The sequence below is a fragment of the Montipora capricornis genome, chromosome 1, assembly GCF_036669925.1.
Source record: "Montipora capricornis isolate CH-2021 chromosome 1, ASM3666992v2, whole genome shotgun sequence".
NCBI classification, from domain to species: domain Eukaryota; kingdom Metazoa; phylum Cnidaria; class Anthozoa; order Scleractinia; family Acroporidae; genus Montipora; species Montipora capricornis.
The window spans coordinates 22,314,902-22,337,401 of NC_090883.1; the positions used below are offsets into that span (position 1 = coordinate 22,314,902).

The 22,500-nt window shown below is 38.4% G+C and overlaps 1 pseudogene; it reads right to left on the minus strand.

Moving 5' to 3' along the window:
- Positions 1 to 15,649, minus strand: part of LOC138060376 (uncharacterized) — a 26,821-nt pseudogene extending 11,172 nt beyond the window's left edge.
- Positions 15,650 to 22,500: the final 6,851 nt, after the last annotated feature.

Here is a 22,500-nt window from a genome sequence, read left to right on the forward strand (position 1 = left end):
GAGCGAATCGCGACACCCGAAAAAAGGCCGGGAAAGCCTCTGGACTTTTTCGAGTTCCATTCCCCTGGTTATGATCTTACCATGATTCCTTTTTGGCGAACGTAATCTCTGACTTTATTCATCGGTTTGTCAAATGCCATAGCCTCGCTGACCGAACTGGTAGGTGACGTTCGGATGGGGGATATCCTCCTGTAAGACAACACAGAGGAAAGACTTAAGACAGAATCGATAGTCTGTAATAGAAAATGATAGCGTTTCGTATAATTATTAGTTAACAAATACTCACTTGCTGATTTTTATATATTTTTTAATTGCTGAGTGCTAGTTTCCTTGGCGATAACATTAATGTGAACTTAAACGAAAAGAGAAGGATCGTGTTTTAGTGAGTAGAACTTGGCGCTAGAAACTGGACATGGCATTGGTCTCAAGACAGGAAAACTCTTTAGCAGAATAGTCGCTAAAGAACATTAAAAAGGTCGGCTAAATTCGTTGGGCTTGGTTTTGTTGTCCACTCTTCAATTTTATGAAATAAATTCTGTCATTATACAACTGTATTAGTTATTGTACAAAAAGCGTACGGAAGGAGAACAAATATATTGCACGATATTGCGCAGTTAGTTATTTATACTCTTGGTTAAATATATTGTAGCGTAGAAAGCTGGTTTGACTAGTTTAGGTGCTGACTGTTGCCCTGCGCTTTTCTCGTATTCCCAGTTGTTTACAATTCACTCGCTAAAAATTTAGTGCGAAAAAGTTGGATAGTAAAGAATCTACTCGTTGTTTGTATTTTGACTCGCCCTAGCGGGCTTGTCAAAATACAGCACAACTCGTAAAATACTTATTGATACTACATACCAAAACATCTAATACGATATATATATAGCCTTTCTTGGTTACTGTATATCAAAGATCTCGTAGCATGCTGAAACCGCAGAAAAAAGTTACAGTCTGATCTTCAATTAGCGAACGAGTCGAACGAGTACAATGAGAGTTTTTCGTTCTGGTCATAAGCAATCCAAGAAAACGCAATCTCCAAACGCGCATACGTGAGCGTAAAAACTCGTTCTCGTATACCTTTTCTTGGGGCTTGCACTGAAAGTGAGATTCATTTCAGTCTCTATACTAAATCGTTGATGTGGGCAAAGAAAGGAAATAAAAACACCAGACTGTCTAATGGGGGAGTCTTTCTTTACATTTCTTGCCTCGTTAGCGTAAGGCTATCATTTTCCAACTAGTCAGCAGAGAATATAAAGTACTAAATTTTGAAAGTACATTGCAAATTGAGCTATCTATAAAAAAATGAACCCGATGTTTACGATGATCTCAGCGAAGAATACACTGGCGTCGCAGAGGTCATGGGTTCGAATCCCGTTGAAGGCACTTGAATATTTTCAGGTCTCTATAAGAGACAATTACTTTTTGTAGTGTCAAGATTAAGTGTCTTTCGTCCATAAACCGCGCTCTAAATATACATTTATTTAATTCAAAGTTTCCCTTACAGCAAACATGCACTCACCCTTCACTTCCGGACATGTCCGTAAGACAGATGATACCTGTGTACATTAAGATTATAAATTGTTAGATATTACTGTTGTTGTAACCATGAAAATTCGATTTTTAAAAAAAAGGAACCTTGTCGGTCATGGCTGGTGCGTTGGAGCTTTCGTTTCCGCTAGCAATTGATTCTCCAAAAAGTCGTCTTACAACTACTGCAGTGTAACTCATCGCAGTGAACCTACTCTATCGTTGCTCGTAGGTTAATAAACTTGTTTTCTAAGTAATGGAGACTAGCGTAAGGATGAGAGATTGGGACAAAGGGAATGTTTTTTGAAACAATTGGGCGGTTGAGAACATGGTGAATTAATTATAGCCATGGATCTTCAACTTTACAACAAAGTACCTACCGCTTTCCAGCGACATGACGTTGCTGGAGAGAACCTTAATGGCAGTAAGACAGTTCCCAAAAACCAGAAAAAATATTTTACATCCATGCTAGCTTAATTTGATTAGCAATGAATGTTTATTGCTTTCATTTAGAGAGCATCTATCGCCTCGCTATGTTTGTCTTTCTACGTGCGGAATGCTAAATGTCTTTTAATCTTGAAACAAAAATAACTGCAGTTTGATGATTAAGACTGGTTTATTGATTTCTGGCATGCGTTGCCACTGTCGTAGCAGTTCTTGCTGCTATAAAACTCTGATAATTGCACACCTGTGTGATAGCACATTGGTCTACCATGTCTTTGTCAATTAAAAGGTTGTCATATAATTCAGTATTTGCTCATACACAATTCAGGTAAATTTTCAAAAGTATTGCATTGCATCGCATCGTATCGTATCAGATCGCTAACGCTTGCCTTTTTTTATCCAGGTTTCGTATAATGTCTTTTTTCAACCAATGTATAGACAATAACCAATCCTAGACTTTGCAGAGATTTAACTGAAGAACTCGACTTAGCAGCAGTATACACTCATGTTCATTGAAAAACAAAAAACTTTGTCGTTGATATTTGATCATTGCAAAAGAGCGCAATAAAAATAGTGTACCGTATCGCTAAAATCAGGAGTACGAACAAACCTTCCACTCACCAGTTTAGTTGGTATAAATATATGAGGCCTTCTCATTGCGGTAGTGAATTAACCTGGGCATCGTGTGCTATTTTTATGAAGCGTAAAAGGCAATTTCGCTGCTGTTCACCTTTAAGCAATTCCGTAATAGGCCTCCTGTCCATTCGTTTCGTTTTACTTTAATCTTGCAGATACGAAAGGGACGAAAAGAGGAAGGAAGACTGAACCTACAACTTCATGTTTGTGATTGCAAGATAACATATAAATAAAATTAAGAACAAAGGAGAAGAACGTCAGAGCATTTACATTCGGCATAGCCTAAGCCAGCGAGAAAAACAGGGGATACGTTGAAATTTTGTGTGCGATCTTGGAAACTACGCGGAGCTGTGCATGAATTTGATCGGCCCGAAGCATCATTCCAGCTGAAGGATGCACAAGTAAACCGCATCAGCAATAACCAGAAGCGGAGTTAAATGCTTTTTCAATAACTTAGAGGAAGAATGCAAACTTGGATGTGTGGCAAATTATATAATCAAGAAAATTTGCGTTCTCTGATTGCTGCTGTCACGAGAGAGAAACTTCCAATTAATTAGGCAAAATCGCACCATCTTTTAAATGAAAAAAAAAAAGCGGGGCACATGCAACCTGCTAGCTATAGGTTACCGTGTTCCGTGTGTTTTTGGTTGCTGAAAGAATTAAGAAATTATCGTGTCTGGCTTAATCTACACCTGCTTTTGTCTTAACTTTGTCGTTTGCACGTTTTTCGTTTAATTAAATTAAGAACTTAGTTTTACTAAAATCGCGGGGTTCCTATGTTGCAAGTCACGCAATAGCAAGTAAAGAAGCATGACAAATCATGCTCAAAACAGTTTGCCTTTTCGTGATAGCGTCTTATATGAGAGAGGAAAGTCTCTTTCAATTGCAAACTTATTGGATGTCTGAACTGTGGTTATTAAAGGGGCTAGGTCACGCTATTTTAGGTAATTTTGTTTAATTTTGTTAATTATGAGCTCTAAACGTCAAATTGGCAGCGCAAGAGTCTTTCATTTGCAAAATCACGGCCACATAACAACTGAGAACGATTTTCCAGCTGTGTAAATGACATTTTGATATAGACTGATATAAATTTGAAAAAAGGTGGGCCGACGTTTTTCAAATTTACCCAAATTCAATCCACTTAAATCCTCTCCAGTTTTGCCCATCCATGTCCCTTTTTGGCTTCCCTGTGTTTTGTTAGAGTGTTTCTATAGTTTTGAACAGTTATTTTGATATTTTAGTTAATTCTATGGCCATTCGATCAGTGCTGAAATTGCCTAAAATTGCGTGACCTAGCCCCTTTAAACATGACACGTACAAGGTCCTTCACTGTACAGAGTGTAGTGTAGTGAGAAGACGCTCCAAAGGTCGCGGAAAGCATTTTTAACTGTGACTTTTGACCTATCTTCGCGTTAGGTTGCACCTTCGTTTACCAAGGCTGTGTTCATACACTGCCCAAGCACCGTATTTTTTTCAAATACCCTCGCCAGAATTCGGGTACAGTGCCTGTGCCCGAGTACAAGGTAGAGACCTTGTTCTCGGGAACTGAAATGGGCACTGATTCCCTGTGTGCACGCGTTTTTTATTTGTTTCCTGGCAATTTAGGCACAAACCACTGCTTTGTGTATGCCCAGGCACTAGTACTCTAGCACTAAGTGTGAACGCAGCGTAAATCATTTACGTAACATTGCAGAGTTTTTCCGTTTCGAATCAACTGTCGTGATCTTTGACACGTGAGAGTTGTCAACATTGAATCGTGCCTCCAGTAATGTTACTCAGGCTTACTTAGACGCGACCGAGTTGCTTTGCTTTGGAGTTCGATTCAGTATCAGGTGATATCCATTTTACTGGCCGCAGTGGTTAATTCCTCACTAGAGTTATACCTAGTTTTAAGAGGAAAGATGTATTGCTACTTAGTCACACAAAGAGAGAGAAAATAAAAAAAGCATGAAAGAATTGAAAGAGTTCACTATAAGTGCCTCTGTTAGAACATTTTGTACAACTTTAGAACTAGGGGCGAACATTCCCCCGGTAACCACCTGGCCCCAGTTGTTCAAAGGCCGAATAGCTTTATCCAGTGGTTAAGTCATGCACTTTCCAGAGTATGGTATGTACTTCACGTTAAACGTTAGCCCTAGCTTTTCAGTGATTAGGGCGCTTGCCTTGAGATCCGGGGATCCCGGGATCAAGACACGTTCTGATCACTCGTTGAATTTTTTCCTGTTAGTCCCTGGCTCAGCTGCACTTGTAAACAGCCAACTAGGTTGCCTCCGGCCAGTTGGCATTCTTAACAGTTGTTGTTGAATGTTCTGACTTGGTCGTGTTTCATTGGCCCTGAAAATCCCCTATGGAAAATGGCCAATTAAGTATGTACGAATGTGTGTCATCCTCTGAGACCTAGGGGCAGATCGCAGAGGCAAGGGGAAGTCTAAACGAGCGAAAAAAATTGGCGACGAAGAAAAGCATAGTAGGGCCAGAAGAGCTCCTAGGGACACGTTCTTACCAGACCAGTTCCAAACAGTCGTGGTAATTCGGAATTCTGATTGCTGCCAGAAATTCTTTGTGTTTTTCTGCCCAATCAGAGCTTACCAGGCCGTGAAGTCGTTTCGTGGCTTCTTACACGGAAATCACTTGATCGCCATACTCGTCTGGTTCGTTTGGCAAGGTTTTGCTCAAGGAGTCTAAAGTCTCAATCACAGCACAAAATGCACAGGGTATCTTTCGGAATGTCAGCGGAGAAATACGCTGCACCTTTCGGAGATATCATTATAGTAGCGTATTTCCAAGCGTGCGAGATTTGCTTAAAGATGTCCTTGCCGATTCACCTAATGCATAGCAGTGATTAATTTTGATCTGAAAATTATTTTTATTGTGCCCCCTTTTCCTGGTCGAGGTATTTCTAGATTTCTTGCATCAATTGCTGTGGCTGAAACGTTGCTAATCTCGACCAATTATTGATCGCACGAGCCACACGCCTATGTCGAGCACGCAGCAAGACTTTATTTCAATGCACGCCAAATTCAACGCTATCGAGCTCGTGTTCTCTTCACGGTATTGTTCACGTTGAGCCACGCGAAAGAAACTGTTGTCGATTGTGTTATTACGTTTTTGTTCACAAAAAGGGAAAGCGAAACCTTCGATTAAGGTGGCCGAAACCAGTTTCAACGCTTTTAAGAGACCTTGTTTAGTAGAAGGATTGGCACTACAACACTTTATCACGCAACAGCAATGCTATGGTACCATGTGAAGCATGAATTATTACCGAACAAGATGCAGTCATTTTTGTGACGTAACAAATTACCATAGTAACAAGAAACCCTGCAAAACACCCTGAATTTTAGCGTTAGTCGCTCATATCTGAACTACGAACTCGGTGACCCCAATTATAAATTGCACAAAAGTGATCAGCAGACCAAGATGAAACTATCCGTAAAGTTTAAAAAAATTCTGTGGAGTGGATTCAGAGCTATCTTAAATTTTCAATTATTTAAGGTGGCTCTGAATCCGCTGCACAGAATTTTTTTTAAACTTTGCGGAAAGTTTCATTCTGGCATGTTGATTACATTTCAGAAATAAAAAAATGGGGGTCACCTAGTAGTTCGTTTTTTGACATATGAGCAGCTACAGCCAAATTATGGGGTAGTTTTGCAGGACTTTCCTGTTGCCACGGTAACGTTTTACGTTACAAAAATAACCAAATTTTTTTCAGCAATAGTTGGTGTTTGATATGGTGCCATAACATTGCTGTTAAGTGAAAGTTTCTTTCAAGTGTTGAAACCGGTTTGAGACAACTTAAGCCAATTTCACCATCCTCGGCGATGTCTTGTCCTGGTGAGTTAAAAAATCACCATGAGGAAAGCACCCAAACAACAAAATCAAGTTGCCACTGCTTTCCAAAATCAAGCAAAGGTACATCCGGCAAGGTGTTCACATTTCCATTGATTATGTATGCATATACACAGTGTATGTCAGTAGATGTAGAATACTGACAGTATACTAGAAAATAAAATTTGCCATTGTTGTAATGGCATATCCTTAAAATTACTTAGTTAACTTATTGCAAAATATACCATATCCTTATCCTTTAAGGAGACTCATAACAGATGTTCAACCGAGCGCTCCGGCTTAATGCCATTCATGCCACCTGAGCCACTCCAGAGGATAATGAATCAAGATTAATACAACCAGAAATAGAGTTTGTTAGATTTGGTCAGGTTTATCTAAAAAATTCGTCCAATGTCCTTCCCTGATTTGTTTGGAAACAAGTGGGAAGCGTTATTTTGCATTCTTAAAGTGAATTTTCCAAAAATTATCTAGCGGATTTTTTTTTCATCTTTCAGCTTTTTCATGAATATAAAATTTTCAAATTCTACTTCAGTTTATAGTTTTTTCTCACATCACGTACTGGGTCAGAGAATTATGATATGGTTTCGAAATCTAAAAAAAAAAAGAATGTTTTTTCGAGATACTTTTCAAAAGCCAAGTTTTAGAGGGTCTTTGAGCATCACCGTACCATTACCATAGCAACAGTTGGGACACAGCAAACACCCTTTAAAACATTGCCTCATAATAGTATTACACAGGTATGAAGCTGTAATACTTCTGTAAGGATTGGAGTAATCTTTTTCCATTGGACACACAACTATTAAGAGTAGAAATAACAATTATTATTATTGTTGTTCAACTGTGTCCAGGTACATACTTGTACTATAGAAGGAGTATGCTGTTTCCTTCTTTCTGTGGGAAATGAGAATTAGTACATCAAAAATCAGTTCATAATGGTTCATTTTTTGCAGTTCTAATTTGTTTCCCTGAACTCAAATATTGTGCTACTTTTTCTGATGTGTCCAATAAATCTGGTAAATTCATAAAAAAATATTGAAAGAATGTGAATTTTTAAAAGTTCTCACATTTTTGGGACGCTGTAAGAGAAATATCAAGTTTAACCCATTGACGAGTAATATCGTCTGGCGTTGGCCGGTTTAGGCCAGTTTGGATGTTACAGCGAGTGAGTGAGTAATTAAGATTGAATTATATTTGCAGCGGTACTAAAGTCAGAATATTATGTGCTATCATTCAAATTATTGTCCATTATCAAAGTAAACCTATTTCAAACGAATTGTCAGCACATTTGCACAGCCTGTGTATTGCCCTTGCCAAGGCTAAGAACACATCAGCTGTTAATTTGGCAACATCCAGAAGGCACTGATCAACCGCTCTTGCTTGGAGTTGGACCAAGAATGCCGGAAACTTGTGCAAAAGAAAAAAGTCTTTAATGAAGTGTACTTTCTTAGATGACTGTGTGTTCGACATAGGAGTGTGACCCGTGCGATCAAGAATTGGTCGAGATTAGCAACGTTTCAGCCACAGCAATTGATGCAAGAAATCTAGTAATACCTCGACCAGGAAAAGGGGGCAGAATAAAAATAATTTTCAGATCAAAATTAATCACTGCTATGTTAGGTGAATCGGGGAGGACATCTTTAAACAAATCTCGCAAACTTGGGAATACGCTACTGTAACGATACCTCCGAAAGGTCCAGCGTATATCTCCGCCGATAGTCCGAACGATTTCCTGTACATTTTGCGCTGTGATTGAGACTTTTCTCCTCGAGCAAAACCTTGCCAAACGAACCAGGCGAGTATGGCGATCAAGTGTTTTCCTTGTAAGAAGCCACCAAACGACTTCACGGCCTGCTGACCTCTGATTGGGCAGAAAAACACAAAGAATTTCTGGCACCAATCAGAATTCCGAATTACCACGACTGTTTGGAACTGGTCTGGTAAGAACGTGACCCCAGGGGCTCTTCTTCGTCGCCATTTTCTTTGGCTCTTTTAGACTTGCCCTTGCCTCTGCGATCTGCCCCTGGGTCTCCTAGGATGGAATGTATGTATGTGCATGCTTGTTCGCAGTTACCTAAGCAAGCACTGAAATCTTTGCACGGATTGAAACTATCGGATAGTGACTTATCTACAAGATAAAGTTATACGGCTTTTGAAAAATTGGGGGTCTTTCTTATACGCCGAGGGAGGCCTCACAAAATCCAGCAAGTAAAATGAGAAAAACTACATTTGGAAAGAGAAGTTTGGCTTCAAAAAGACACTGCCTCGATAAAGTTGCCGGCTCAAAAACATACAAACAGGTGAATCAGATCATAGAAATCATAAAAAGGTATGCAGCACCGGGAACACCTCAGAATAACGGCTCAGCGGAAAATGGCGTCATTCTCAATATCTCAGTCTCAAATATTTTGAGTGTTTTACAAGCTCTGTTCCAAGTCTTACAAAAAGATAAAATCTCAAGGTTTATTATAACTCAAAGAGGCAATGTCACACTAATTCTACAATTCTTTTGGCTCAACACAGGACTATAAGTGAAAGAAATGGTACTCTTGTTGCACATGCAAATTTTCTGATGAGACAGATAACACTTAAATAATTCGTAGTTAGTGGAGGAGAAGACTTGAAGTCACTGGCTAGTTCCGTATTTTTAAGATAAACACATCAAGATTAATTGGCAGGTATTTTCTACTTTTAATCGATTTCCATCACTTTCCAACGTACCCCCATATAGTTCTTAAGTTGGCAATGAAAATTTAACATTAATTTGATGATGTCCTTTCGAAGTTCTAAACCTTGTTATAATTAGATCTCTTGAGTTTCATGTCGGCCTAAAAATAAACCTTGACAAGACCAACGTCATACGAATCAATGCGAAGAATCAAGCACCTATCAGCATATTGGGTAAAAACATCAAAGAAGTAGAGGAGTTTATCTATCTTGGCGCCAAAGTCAATAAAGAAGGAGGTGGGATGGAGGACTTACAGAACAGACTTTCAAAGGCAAGAGGGACATATATTAGGCTAATTAAGATCTGGAACTCCAAGAGCAACTCAAAGAGAACGAAGATGAAACTGTACAAGCCCCTCGTCTTGCCTGTCTCGATGTATGGATGTGAGACCTGGAAAATGACCAAGAGCGATGAACACGTTCTCAACGTGTTTCAAAACAAATGCCACCGGAAGATTCACAGCATACGTTGGCAAGATCACATCACCACCAAAGAGTTACTAGCCAGGGCGGAAATGTCACCAGCGAGTTAGGAAGTAAGAAGAAGAAGATGGAAATTCATTGGCCACATTCTAAGGCGTTAATACAAGGTCGGCGTTAAATTGGATACCGGAGGGAAAAGAAAGAGGGGGAGACCAAAGACAACGTGGAGAAGGACCGTAGAGAGGGAGATGAAAGAAGGAGGATGGGGTTCGTGGGACGAGGTGCGGGGCATTGCAGTAGACAGACAGACATGGAAAGCTTCTGTGGAGGCCCTATGTGCCACCTGGCACGCGGAGGATAGGTAACAGGTGAGTTTCATGAGAGGGGGATTGCAGGTCGATGAAACAATTTCTAAATTTTAGCTTGTAATAGCTTGTTGGCACGCTGAATCTATCGACTTCTAGTCAGTGGAATGCCACGATTCTTGGTGAAAGCTAAGTTGAATTCTAAGGTTTAATTTTGCAATCAACGGCAAGAGACGTATAAGTTGTATTCAGGATTAACCACTTCTTTAATGAAGGATTCTCAAATGGACAGCAACAAACACTTAGAAGACGAAAAGGGAAACGTATGAGTCGTGGGGGGGGGGGGGGGGGGGGGGGAGAGGATTCGTAATCTTACATTGTTAGATTGTTTACTGTGTTTGTTTGTTTGTTTGTACCAGACAGTTATTTTTATTAGGAGCTTCAATGTCCTGTATAAACTGGTCTAATTGCGGGGGGCTTTCTTCCTTTTTTTTAAATCTGTGTAATTATATTGAGTAAATAATAATAATGATAACCATCATTATCATCATCATAATTGTAAGGTAAAACTCACCCCCATTGTGATTGGCGGTGTAGGTACTTTCACCAACAACCTGCAGAAGTAGCTTGAAAACCTGCACGTTGGTCTAAGCATCCAGGCATTACCGAGATCTGTACTGTTGGGGTGTGCGGGAATTCTCCTAAAAACCCTAGAACGCTACGAGGGTGTGTTACTAGCTGCTGATAGGGGATACTCCCGTGGCAAGCGCTGTGATATAGCCAGATGATTATTAAAAAAATAAATAAATAATAATAATAATAATAATAATAATAATAATAATAATAACAATAATAATAACAATAACAATAATAATAATAATAATAATAATAACAATAATACTAACTCAATTCAATTACACAAATTATAGCATAGCGTGCTAGTCCAATCCAAATCCTATTAAGCGACTATGGTGTATTTCTCCATATACGCACGGCCGTGCGAATAAAACATGACGTGTACAGCTTCATTTTAGATCCAAAAATTTTGTCGAGTTTTGCGAGTTCCCTTGTAGTTGACAGTGAAAGAAGTAAGTGGAAGAACCCAGGGAGGACCACCCAAAATTTTTTTTCCCGGCAATGAATTTTCAGCAAGCAGGGAAGCCAACCAGCTATAGAGCTGGGGGCAACGAAAACGAAGCACAACAGGCACGTTCAACACCAATAATGCACAGAATTGTATTTGAAAGCCAATCAAAAAGAACGAAAAAGGCTGCAAATTGGCCCGTGGCAACTTTCAAAGGTAGAAATTCTTGTTGTTATGGTTGTTTTTTTAAATTACTTTTGTTCAAGTTGTTGTCGCTATGTTATAAACAGAATTGGTTCATGCTTTTAAAGCTGTGCATAAATCGAATTATGGGTGCGAGAAGAAGCTATGGTCGTACTCGGCTATCGCCTCGTGCGATTCTTACGCTTCTTTCGTGCTTAGCAACCTCCCGCGTGCATCCCTTAAACAATGAATCAGTTGCCAGTAATCGGATCCGTGCTTTATACGCAGAGGATTCTGGGATCGCCAGGGGGCAAAGATTGCAAGTCGCTGTAAGAAAAATGTATGGCAGAAACTTATTCGACGTCCAAAAAAACGATTTTGGAGAGAGATCAAAGCTTTTTTCGGCACAGTTTTATCAGAAACCGATTTCGACAATGTTGATACGCGACAAGTGTAAATTTTTGCTTGAATAACCGTCAAATATGAGATAAAATATTCTGAAAACCTTCCTTGCTTGGGTAAGAAGGATTATTGTGAAATGGTCTCAAAATACTACAAAATTAGGAATAAATGTGGAGGAAATAACTCAGTAAAGCCTTTTCAGTTGTTTTTACGTGTGTATGCGCTGGGTTTTGGCCTATTTCTAAACTCAAATAATCTTGGAAATATGCCTAGTGGTGATCATTGTCCCAAAGAAACAAAAGATTCTTCCTCACGTTGGAACTAAGATTTTACTCGCCCAGGAATAACAATGATGTTTTGTCGTGGGCTAGAGCTATTAATCGTGACCAATGCAAGGTTTCCATGAGCACAAATGTCTGTTGAAATAATTTTGTACGAGGTTACAGAATCTCTGAATGCCCTACACCAACATTGCACATAAGAGAGTATGATTGTGGGAGTACTAAAACCTCAAAGACCTCAGTGTTCCAAAGATCAGATCTACAGAGAGCTAGTAAATGAAGATGACGCTTTTGTATTGGTCGAAGTCATAGTGGAGCTTGACAAGTTTGCTTAGATCCAGTGACTTTAATACATGTAGTTCTACAGGTAAATGGTAGTTTGACAGAAGAAAAGGTTGTTTGTTTGCATGTAACAGCTGGGGCATATCAGATATGAATTCCCGTTGTTATCTAAATCTATCGGAACAGAGACTGCTGTATTCTATGAAAGAGGAGCATTAAACCAGCTGCCTCGAAACAAAAGGAGATTAAAATGGTTTGCGGCTTGAGCAGAATCATCGTTATTCTTTAAAGTGATTGGCCTCTCACAGAGTTTGTAGAAAATAGTAGCGGCTCGAAAACCGTTCAGTGGATTTTTGTCAATCAAACAAGAACTTCATCTATGGATTTCCTCGTGTTTCTCATCGGTCATTTCATCCCTCCAAAGAGCAATAGCTCTGTAAACACAATTTCCATCTCCTCTGACAACGACTCTCTCCTTTGAGGAGGGAGAGGAAGTAAATTTTCCAGCAGCCATAATTCATTTACGCAAGACGTAACGAATATGAAAATAGCCTAGACACACGTAAATACAGCTAAAAAGACTTTATTGTGTTAATTCTCCAGATTTGTGCCTAATTTTGTAATATTTCCAGACCATGACAAGATGTCAATTTCACAATAAACCTCACGCGACCAACATTAATCCGAGTAAATTTTATCTCATATTTCACGGTTATTCAAACAAACACTTACACTTGCCACGTATCAACATTGCCCAAATCGATTTCTGATAAATCTGTTTCAAAAAAAGCGTTGAGCTCTCTCCAAAATCGTTTTTTGGAACCAATTCTTAAATATTTAAAAATATGTATTAGTTGCTTGTCCGTTTCGAGGTGCCGCAATCCTAAGGGACTAGACCTTTTTGCAGATACGGCAGCCATTTTGATTTCTATTTTTTTGGAAGACATTATGGGATGCTCAGGGGTCAAATTAATATGTATTTGCCCCCTGGGCATCCCATAATAGCTATTTGAAACAATAGAAATCAAAATGGCCGCCGTATCTGCAAAAACGTCTAATAGAGACCTATAAAAATGTCACTTTCAAGTTCTCTTTCTTTGCAAGATAATTCGCAGATGCATCGACAAGTGTTTTCTTTTGTCAATCAAATCATGTCATTCACTGTAACCTTTGCAAAACACTCAGGGTGTGTTTCCGTGCAGTCAAAGCTAACCGTCTTATAATTACAAATTATCTGGCTTTCTTTAAATTTTACGTGCATCAAACAATTGGCTTATCATGGAGGCTAAGTATATACAAACTGTAAGTATATTGTTGTCCGTTTGTTCTTCCAGGGTAACAATGAATCAAAATAGTTTGCACTCATTTGTAATTTATTTGCTACATTAAAAACCAATCGAGATGGACCATTTTAATCTGGAGCTTTGGCACTTTTATCCGATTGTGATATCATTAGCAGATTTTTTTGCGTGTTTGTGGCAGGTAGTTCAGTAGAAACTATGGTGATGATCAAAGGGTCGAATAACAGTGTGTGAAAAGAGTTAATTAACCATCCGACTGGAACAGTGACGATCGAAATGCACTAATCACAGCTGTTAAAAAATAACCAATCACAGGGGATCTTCGTGCTTTACAATCATCAGATATCGTCGTCTGATAAAGACAAGCAGTAGGCAGAATGAAACCGAAACGTTGACAATAGAAATTCAAAATTAAACCAAAAGTTTTAAATTAACATGTTTGACCTGTGCGTTAAGTGTTGGTTTGTCCGAAAATATGTGCAACCCTTCTTTGATTTTAAGAGCAAATCGCGAAGAGGCAACCGAAACGTTGTGATTCTATCGCAGTTGACTACATCGTGGGACATGACTCATTTAAAATGTAAAGTTAAAAAAATTCTCACAATTGTTTTCTCGCTAATTCATTTCAGAAAGACCGCAGGGGGCACCCAACCTAAACCCAAAACAATGATAAAACTTCCGTTTCAGGAGAAACGAACGCTAAAACGATTATCTTACGTTGTTTTCTTCTCCGATTTCAAAATTAATAACTGTTTTTAAAAGGGGTTCTTCAACCAAACTACAATCACGAATTAAAGACAGCTCTCAGTATCTTCCAGGCAGGGATAGCGAAGTTTTTATTCAAGTGCTTTGCAAAAAAGATGGTCAACCGCACATGCTTACACATTTTTGTCAAACTCTACCAAACTTCAGAGGGCGCGGTGTCTTGCCTCCGGAGTCAGGGCAAGCCAATTTTTTTTGGCCAGGATTAGAAGGAAAAATTGGGTTTGCCATCTTTTTTTCCCCCGGGAATTGGAAGTTCGTGGCAATTTTTTTTAACCTAGAGTGATTTTCCCCACACCGTCATCAAAAGATCTCTTATAAAATTATCTGATTAACAGTCCGCACTTGTACTCGTTACATTTAGTTCCGTCATTTCACTCACGTTACTTGTTTTCTTTCGGAAAACGTATTTCACGGCATTTTTCCCCCGGTAATTCTGGTTGCAATCTTAGGTAACACAGAAAACTAGAAATCTGTGTATGCTTCGCCTTCAACGGAAATTCTTACAGGCCGGTTCTTAAAAACCTTTCCTTTGAGATAATCGACAGTTAGATAATCGATTACTTAAGATAAATTCGTTGGACCCTAAATATCATATCGGCCACAAAGAAAGAAGGGAGCGGCATTTCTAGGAGAGTAAGACAAAGATTTCCAGTTCCATTTCACATAAAGGGGTGTTTCTTAAACATATCAGTTTTGACATTCGGAAAAAACGAGACAAATATAATGAGTTTGCGAAGCTTCAGTGTTAGGTAAACCAGTAAACGTTCCAAAAAGATCACTTTTTGAAGAAGACTGAATTGGACTTAACGTAATAATCTTAAAGTGGAGTTTATTCACGTTTTTGAGCTTTCGTTGACAACTGCCGGTAAATTAATAAAGGGAAAATAATCTCAGAAAGACATTTTAGGAAAGTAAAACTGCTGAAATCGGTGAAACGATTTGACCCGGAAGATAAGAGAAAAGGCAATACGAAAGAAATATTATAAGATCCCCTCATAATTTTTTCTTGTGCGTGACTACTAAACCTAGAGATAGCGGGTGCCCAGAATGACATTACTAGAAAGAAAAAATGAAATCTTATTGGGGTTGTCCACGATTTGTGATAAAAATGTCTACTTGTAAGTTTGGTTTATCGGCATAAGGGTTTATCCGGGGAAGAAAAGAAAAATCCTTGATAGTTAAACCCAGTGGTTAATTCATTGCAGAATGTTAAGATTCGGAATCTTGGGAAAAAACGTTCAATGTGGAATACGTATAATTTGACAAAGATCTTACTGTCAAATACCTTGCAGGGCAGATAAACCAAATCGCCTAAAGTGCAGCTGCCTTCTTTGGCTTTTCAGCTCTGGTGTCGGTTCGTGAGTTAACGGAACGGAATGATTCCATCCTTTTCATCATAGTGTGCTGTCATACACCAAATAAAATTGCCAATCATATTTCGAGATTAGGTTCAGAAATTCCTATTGGCTCCTTGACTGGTTCGGTTCAAAGCCGGCCTCGTTCCTTTGCTCAAGCCTCGTTTCAGCACTGGAACGAGGAAGCTAAAAACAATATAAAATGCTGTTATAGCATGTCTCAGTTAATCCACGCTGACATCCAAGTTTATTGATGCTTACTACATATAAAATGAAAGAGCATTTGGAATTCTGCTAACGATAGCGTTAGAAAACGGGGAAACCCTCCGTCTGAAAGAGTCCTCCTTTTCTTCTTTCTCATTTTTGTGACCATGGGCGTTTTCCATTTACAAAAAATTCCCGGAAATTTCGGTGGAAATTTCCATCGGGTGAAAAACGTGTTCCATTTAACTCAGGTCCGTTCGCCGCCCAGTGATTGCGATTTTACGCGCCAAAATTTAAAAATGTGGCCGTGAATAGCCTGGAAGTGGTAAGACCTTTCAAAAGTTATAAATGGAACACACATTTCCAACGGAAAGTTTCCAACGGGAAAAATAGGACTACCTTTTCAGAAGTTCCGTTTATTCCGGAAATTTTCCAGTGGAACAAGCCAAAAGGGTCTGTTCCATTTACATCCCAACCGGAATTCCCTGAATTTCTTGGTAAATGGAAAACGCCCCATGTCAACATGTTGATGATTTAGTCGTTTATAATCCTCCCATGTAACATTGATGATACGTTTATTTGAGTTCATATATGAGAGTTTATTTTCAAAACTTCAACAAACAACAAATAACAGTAAAAAAAGCATTAATTAATTAATGTGAGAGTAAATCAGTGTGTTGTTTGTCTGTTGATGTCGTCGATGAGTCTTTTTGTAGGGAAGTTGTAGGCATCGGTTTATAGGTGTCTGTACTAAGTTAGTAAAACAGCTTTTCAGTACGATCCGTTCTTGAACCGAAATTAGGTCATTCATAATAGACATATCCTGGAAACGTAGACAATACCCTCTTCATGTCAAAACTCTTACACAAGCCTTCTGTAAGTATCTTACACAAGGTTTCTGCTTCTTTCTTATCTTTCTGTAAGGACTCTCTCACAAACCTTGCGTAAGGACTCTTCATCCTTCAGTAAGCCTTATTACGCGTTCAGTCAGTATCTTACAAAATTAAAGCCTCCCGAAAGTCATACACAAAAGACAAAGCCAGTCGACGAAGCTTCGTACATAATTAATTCTTTTAGAATTGGGCGTTCTTAAGAGGGACTTTTAGTGATGAGCTATTTTAGTTTAATTTCGTTATTCAGTAACACAACAACTAAACTAGGGTAATTTTGATGCAGTGGAATATACAAGGTGTTGTATATTAAATTCTGTTACTTCTTGTATGTAAGGTTCTGTTCCCAGCTGCTGAGAATGATCTCAATTGTCCACGAGCAGATACGGTCTTGCGCTCATGCTCTACAGTTCAAACTGACGATTCCGTGAAATGGATAAAACTTAAAAAGATAAAACACTTTGTAAATGTAAATTGCCATAAACAGATCGTCAAAAGATGTTACAAAATTGAAAGGAAAATTGACAATTGTTCCTTGAAAGGACTTAGGCGTCTGACGCCAACAACAATCAGTTTTAAACTTTATGCAACGAAGGTTGCCGCCCTTGTCAACGAGATGATTAGTGAAATGGACCTTGTCCTCTTCTAGAGCAGAAAAAAGTCAGTAACATTGGTTCACCAGTCGCCAAAACAAACAGTTAAATCAACCCACCCTAAATAAATAAAAAAATGATCTGATTGCTTGTAACACAAATCTCTTAGCAAACATTTAATGTTTGCATGAACATCAACCAGGGGCACCCAACGAGACTGTAGTTCAAAACCACTTAAAGATAGCATTGTTAAATGTATTTCAGTTTTTATATAATTAACGGTAGATAGACGCATATTTTCATTCCCTAAAAATTTTCTCTTTTCGGATTCCCTAGCTGAAAGTCTAGTGATCCGAAAATTAGAGGGATCAAAACTTGCCTTTTCGAAATTTTCAGCCAGAAAAAAGGCTACCGAAAATTCTAGGTGACCTTTTAAGCGTAAAAATTCGTTCAAAATGGGCAATTATATTATGTTTTAGATGTACGAAAATCCTAGGACATGCAGGCAAGTAAGGAATTTTACAACAAATGTTCCGAAAATTCTAATCTCAAATCGTCTTCCGAACAGATAATTTCCGAGAATTGACGTTGGGTGCCCCTGATCAACAATCTCCAAATTTTAGTCTATTTCCAATATCACAGTTTCATAATTTCGATAAATTTCATAATTTCATAATTTCTAGGAACTCTTCAGTCGGGCCCTTCACTACTTTTACGAATATCTAGGAAATCTCAGGTTCAGAAAAATGTCTAAAATCGCAGTGCTTCTGGAAAGTTTGAGTTCGAATATTCGAAAATTATAGCCCACCACCGAAATTATGGTCTGCTAAAGAAGGGAAACCACAATCCAACCTACGGTTACTCTAATTGTTTGAAAGAACAAATACCATTAGAACTGCAGCCACACTCCATTTTGATCACATTCTCAACACAATTTCACTACTGACGAAGATACAGTTTCCTGTTTTATGTGTAATATATCCTAATTCTTGGCTACGATACAGCTCTATTCTCGTTACAGGGTTCTGTTTGTGAGCCTAGCACTCTTAAGATTAAATGTTAGAACTCCATCTTTGATGAAACATTAATTCCTCATTATTTTAATTGAAGTACGGTATTTCTTAATTGAAAACAAAAAGAGGAACATTCCTTTACTGAATGTCTTCCTTCGTGGCACATATAATTTAGTTGGTGTATTATGGAAACAAGGAAAGTGTTCAACTTGACGATCTTGATTCTTTCCACTAAAATCCTAGTATTTGCTTGTTCACATGATTTACTGCGAAGTTCGCAGCTCTCTGCTCTTAATAGTGGAGGTAATTCGCGCTGCGTTCTCAGTGTAAATTTAAAGCTAAAATTTACTTCTTTTTATCTAATAATGCGGAATCGAGGTTTATCGTTACTCAATGGCTGTCGTTTTCTCGCTTGCCGCAGTTCCCACACAATTGCGCCGAAGCTAATATGGTTTTACGTGTCGTCCTCGCCCAAATAATTGTAAAGGAAAACACATTACACATGGCTCTAGGCATCCATGGACTCTCAATGAAAACTGCAGTAAAAAAAATTGAACACTATTTATTTGGCTGATTCTAATAAAGACGAAATGAAATATATGAGAATTGAAGGCTTGCCTCAGTTAGCCAACACTTACTTGTTCATGAAATTCGACGCCATCCGTGGGGACACTCTTAGAGTCATATATATGTTCCATATATATATATATCTATATATATATATATATATATATATATATGCAGCCCATTGATACCGCGTTCTATTTCTTTGCTGGATTTCAAAAAATCACATTTTTCTAGTTAACACAAACGCTGCACTTTCTTAATGCACGATTTTTTTGCAAAGACTGTCCGTCTACTGGTATCCCACGTAAACACTTTGGAATGTGTAATGGCATAACATAAATCTCTCGCCAACTTGGTTGCGTTTTACACAATGAGTATTCCGAGCCCTTACAACTGAGTACGGCCACATATCTGGAGTATTTATGTGTAATCATCCATTTCAAAACGGTTAGCCTTCCGGTGATTGTGATGAGTACGTCTGTTAAAATATTCTTAGAATCTTACAGAATTTAATAGTTTGCAACACGATTAGTCAAGGAAATACCGTTGATGACTTAAAAGACAAATACAGTATAATGGTTTCAGACCCTCGCCTACGTTTTTCTTTGCTTTCCTTTGTCTCTAAACTTAATTTAGTGAATGTCATCTTACTTTACCTATACAGATGTTTGCAGTAATTTCAAAGGCACATGGCTTCCAAAATAAGCGACTTTATTGAGAGTTGTCAGTTGTGACGGCCCCTCGACCTCGTTTCAGCTGGTGTGAGGAAGTTGAATATAAATGAACGCACTGGCGAGGTTTAGCTTTTGTTTTTATTGTTATAGAATTTAAAAGGTTTCGAAGAATAACATTTCTATAAAACGAAACTAAAATATTTATCCATATGTATAATTATTAATATATTTTTGTACAACCAAATCAAAGACTTTTACCGCCGTTATGGTGTTTTCCCACTTTCATTTTTCTTTACAACAGAATCGTGCTTGATTAAAATTTTCCCTCTGTCAATTAGATACGGCTTTAATTTACCTCGAGTGGGTTACAAGTAACGCGAATTTTACATCTAGGTGAGGGGGGAATATGGATGACAGAGATTCACGGTTTGAGATTTCCTTATGCACTAGTCAATTGAAACAACGGACGTAGCGGGGGAGTATCGGGGACATGGCCGTTTGTATTGCGCTTTTGCACCTGCGCATTTCTGCTGGGGAACGGGGAGAGCAACAGTTTGTTAAAATTGGGGGGGGGGGGGGGGTGTTTTTTTCCGTGGCTTGTACATTCTCGTCCCCATCGCCCTTTTCGTTTCTCTTAGTCGGCGGGGCCTTGGCACGAGAAAACGAAGGGCTCGGGGACATAGCAATTTTCGAGTACTAGATTCTCGGACTTCCGGTCGTCATGTATGCAGTGGTGATGTTTCCATACACTGTGTCTGTGACTGTCATGGCGTTTGTCGGGGCAGGATTAGAGGAATCCTTGTGTCGGGCCTTAAGGGGTCTCAATATGGAAAATGTTTCCCTACGTGTACAGCAGAAAGAGGCGATAAGGAACATTGTTTTTTTAAGGAAAGACACTTTAATTATGTTGCCGACAGGATTTGGCAAGTCATTGATTTTTCAGTTGTTGCCCTTTGTTTTTGATCATGACTCGTGGCTTGGAGCAAAGAAATCTTTTATTTTGGTTGTTTCTCCTTTAAACGCCTTGATGAGAGATCAAAAAGTCAAGCTGAACGATATGCAAGTTAAAAGTTTAGTGGTTCGGAATACTGAAGCGTTAAGTGATGTTGAAATTAACGAAATCAAGCAATCGAAGTATAGAATAATTTATGGCCACCCGGAGGTATTTCTAGGGAAATTGCGTAAGTTATTGGATTGCGAAGAATTGAGAAGCCATGTGCGAGCTATCGTGATTGATGAAGCACATCTCATTGTAGAGTGGCAAGTATTTAACTCTTGTCTTTATTTCTTTCCAGTTACTTCGGTATAATCTATAGCTATTGTAAGGCTTTGCTTACGGTTTATCGTCACCCCACCCTCAATTTTGTGGTGAAATTTGTGAAAAAGTTACACATTATTAAAGTAAAGGGGGACAATGTTTGTGTTATCATCATTTTTCTTTTATCACATTCAGATTATCCCAATCATGCAGAATTTGCATGTACTAATCAAAACTGTAAAATTAGCCTACACCATATGATCCACAAGAAAATACTAATGCAAAACGTGGAAATCCAATTGGCCACTTTCGAAAATAACATAATACTCTTTGTTTGCCCTCAAAAATTTTGCATTAATCTTGCTTTTATTTTTCTTGGGACCATTGTGAGTCCCAAGAGAGACTGGAAACATTATGCTTATGAATGGCAAACAAAGAGTATTAAAGTAATTTTGATAGTGGCCTATTGGCTGAGCAACATGTACCTGTTGAAAGTGTAGTGGTAGTGGTAGTGGTAGTGGTAGTGGTAGTGGTAGTGGTAGTGGTAGTGGTAGTGGTAGTGGTAGTGGTAGTGGTAGTGGTAGTGGTAGTGGTAGTAGTAGTAGTAGTAGTAGTAGTAGTAAAACTTCATTTCAATTTGGTATATTCCATTCAGGTGTAATCTGCTATCATTGCTCACAATCTATTGTTATAATCATTGTTACATAACATTGTGTTTCATTTTACTTGCATTTTATTTCTAAGAAGAGGGCCTGCATATGCCCAACTAGATATGCTAGGTGCCATATTTCCAAAGGTGCCTGTAGTCGCACTAACTGCAATTATACATTTATTTAACTTACTGATATAATAAATTATTTTGATTTTAAAAAGTATCCATAAGGCCCACCTCCCTGACCACATGGAATTTCCAGTTTAGCTTCATCCTTTCCATTAAAAGCTGGAATATTTGATATGCCCTACCCCTTGGAATTCAATAATTGTTTTTTCTTTACATATTGTGAGGATGAGAATAAGTAATTGACATTTAAATTGTAACAGTAAGTGAAATGCTGTTAGTAATAAAAGTTGTAGTTAGCTATAAACCTTGTAAATATTTAAGATAGTGTCATAGTGTGATAATAAACAATGTACATTTTATAACCAAACAAATAATGTAAGTTTAATCATTAGAGTGTTGAGTTTTTTCCCCCTTAGAATTTCCAGTGGCCTTCAATCCCTGGGGTGCAGGGATATGTTCTGTAACCAAACATTATGAAATAGGTTGTGTTCTATGCAGCTGTGCCATCTTTTTTTGAAATGTATAACTTGTTTAATGCTTTACTGCTTATTTAGATTGGTGGATCTAGGGATGATGTTCCTCCTTCTTGCTGTTATGGGCAAGAAAATTTCCATGTTTTCATGCATTCACCATTTGAGCCTGTCTGGATCCACCACTGGCATACCAGACATCCTTATCAATAGTAAAGGAAAATAGAAGAGAACATTATATAAGAACAAGTACAACCATAGCCTTCATGTATGTATGTATGTATGTAAATTGAAAGGAAGTCTTTATTCCATGCTTACATTCACTTTGACTTCCAAGGTGTAGTAAAACAGGTTCACTTTAAAAGATTGCCATATCTTTTTTTGGCCATGCTACCAGTTGACCTATCCATAGTTTATTTTGGGCGCTGTTTGTGTTCATCACAGCTTTGACTTGAGCTGCAGCTTCAGTTGGGGCTGGTTTTTCTGCCCTCAGAG